The sequence below is a fragment of the Arachis hypogaea genome, chromosome 20 (assembly GCF_003086295.3).
Source record: "Arachis hypogaea cultivar Tifrunner chromosome 20, arahy.Tifrunner.gnm2.J5K5, whole genome shotgun sequence".
Lineage (NCBI taxonomy): Eukaryota > Viridiplantae > Streptophyta > Magnoliopsida > Fabales > Fabaceae > Arachis > Arachis hypogaea.
Window position 1 is genome coordinate 89,894,772 of NC_092055.1, and position 3,156 is coordinate 89,897,927.

The following is a 3,156-nucleotide window of genomic DNA, read 5'->3' on the forward strand; positions in this document are numbered from 1 at the left end:
TCTGAGTAGAATCCATCTAGCTTAGCAAATTTAATCTCTGATCTATCTAAGGCCACTGTGAGTTTCATGAATGAAACAAGGTCTTCCATTAGAAATTTGGAAGCACAAGTGGGCCAGCTGAGTAAAAGGATCACTGAAATCCCTCCTAGTACTCTCCCAAGCAATACAGAAGAGAATCCAAAAGGAGAGTGCAAGGCCATTGAATTAATTACCATGGCCGAACCTACAAGAGAGGAGAAGGACGTGAATCCCAAGGAGGAAGACCTCCTGGGAAGTCCAGTGATCAATAAGGAGCTTCTCTCTGAGGAACCTAAGGAATCTGAGACTCATCTAGAGACCGTAGAGATTCCATTGAACCTCCTTATGCCATTCATGAGCTCTGATGAGTATTCCTCTTCTGAAGATAATGAGGATGTTACTAAAGAGCAAGCTGCCAAGTTCCTTGGTGCAATCATGAAGCTAAATGCCAAATTATTTGGTATTGAAACTTGGGAAGATGAACCTCCCTTGTTCACCAATGAACTAAGTGATCTGGATCAACTGACATTGCCTCAGAAGAGACAGGATCCTGGAAAGTTCATAATACCTTGTACCATAGGCACCATGATCTTTAAGGCTCTGTGTGACCTTGGTTCAGGAATAAACCTCATGCCCCTTTCTGTAATAGAGAAACTGGGAATCTATGGGTGATGCACGGAAAACTTGTCTCTCAACAAATCTCCCTTCGACAAGTATACCGAATTGTCGTCAAGTAAAACTCACAATAGAGTGAGGTCGAATCCCACAGAGATTAACGGATTAAGCAATCAATGGTTAATTAATTATCCTAGTTAGACGAATCAGATTTGGATGATGGGCAGCAGGAATTGTAAATTGACAGAAAAGTAAAGAAAGCAATAAAGTGCAGAAAAGTAAAATGGCAAGAAAAGTAAATGTAAGAACTAAAAATAAAATGAATATTGGGATCAAGAGATATTGCAATCCTCCGGATCAAGTTCATTCCCATCTCTTCCTCAATCAATGCACTCATTGATCTCCATGGCAATCTTAAGTGATTGAATTACAATTTCTTGTAATTCAATCTCTCAAATCTTGATCAATAGCCAATTCCTTGGTCAATTGCTCATGAGAAGAGATGAAGTATGGTCACTGATTATACCACATGCATTTCCCAAATCAAGTGTTGAGAGGATTATAGTCACATATCCATCCAAACCCAATTTGGTCCAGCATGAGAAAGCATTTCTAGCTTGATCTCTTCATTCCTCTTCCAAGGTTCAGAAGAGATCCAAGTATGAATAGTTTCTTTTCCAAGATAACTATTCAATTGGATGAAGATCGAAAGCTTTCAAGTAAAATCAAGAGAAAAGAAAGAAGAAGAAGAATAAGAACTACAATTGATCCATTGAATCACAATAGAGCTCTCTAACCCAATGTAAAGAGTTAGTTGATCATTGCAGAAAAGTAAAGAGGAAGATTGAAACTAAAAATAAAACTTCAAAATTCATAAATGAAAAGTACAAAGAAAGAAAAGGAAAAGTGGGTGAGGGAAGGGAGTCCTAAGACCCCTCTTCAATCCCCTAATTCCCCAATTCTCCAGAGTTCCCCAGTATAGCCTAAGATGATTTTAATGTAAAAACTAAGGCCTTTATATAGGCTCTCCTAAATTACAAAATGAAAGTAAATTACAATTAAATAAAAATTCCTATTCTAGATGCTTCTTGTGGCCTTGATTGGTTGACAATTGTGGGCTTGTTTGCTTGAGCTTTGAAGTGGGCTTGAGAGAGAAGTGAGTCAAGTTGAGGTCTAGGTGCTAAAGTTAGTGCCAAAGTTAGCCAAACAAACGCTACAAGTGTGGCGTTAGTGCTAAAGTTATTGTGGCTAACGTTGCACTTGCTGCCAAGTTGGTGATTTTGGGGCTTAAAGGATGCCTCTTGTTTGTGCTCCAATTTCATGCCCACTATAGAGTATTATATATCGTTGGAAAGCTCTGAATGTCAGCTTTCTAACGCAATTGGAATCACCTTAATTGGACCTCTGTAACTCAAGTTATGCTCCTTTGAAGTGGACATGGTCGCTGGCATATATGCCAACGTTACTGGAAATGTTGATTGCCAATAACGCCAGCGATTTTCATGTTTCTGAAGCTCAAACTTAGTGTCCACCCCATACTATTATATATTGTTGGAAATCCCTGGATGGCTACTTTCCAATGCCTTTGGAAGCGCATCATTTGGAGCTCTACAACTCGAGTTATACTTCTTGGAAGGTGAAGAGGTCAGTTGGCTAAAATACAGGCTGATACCATGTTCATCATTGCACATTCGGGGCAGGTTTTCTCCCTCAAATTTAGTGTCAACCATGTAGTACCATATATGCTTGGAAAGCTCTGGAATCCTACTTTCCAATGCCACTGAAATCACCTCATTTGGAGTTTTGTGGCTCAAGTTATTCTTGTTTGAAGAAGGCATGGTCAAGCTGCCAGGTGGAACTTTTGCCCACGTTAACTACCACGTTAACTAAGTTAACGTGGGAGTTAACGTGGCTCTTTGTGGCTTGTGTTGGCAACGTTAGTGACAATGTTTGGTGTCACTGACGTTGTCGACAACTTCTTCTTCTTCACGTTAACTTCCACGTTAACTAGGTTAACGTGGGAGTTAACGTGGCTTCTTGGGGATATGTGGTTGCTTCCAACGTTAGTGACAATGTTGGGTGTCACTAACGTTGTCGACCACTCTTGCCTCTTCACGTTAGCTTCCACGTTAACCAAGTTAACGTGGGAGTTAACGTGGCATTGTGCACTTAGGCCAACGTTAGTGACAATGTTGAATGTCACTAACGTTTGCTTCCTTTTCCCCTTTTAACGTTAGAGGCCACGTTAACTAAGTTAACGTGGACTCTAACGTGGCCACTTGTGAGCATTGGCCAACGTTAGTGATAATGTTAAGTGTCACTAACGTTGGCTCAAATTCCCTTTCTTCAAAGTTAATGCCACTAACTTTTCTCACTAACGTTGTGGCTTTCCTTCCTTCCACGTTAGTGCCCACATTAGTGTAACTAACGTAGCCACTAACATGGCTTCTTCTCTTCTTCTTTTGGCCTAAAATCAATCAAACAAAGTACATCAAAGTGTTGCTCTTAATCATGGGATCATGC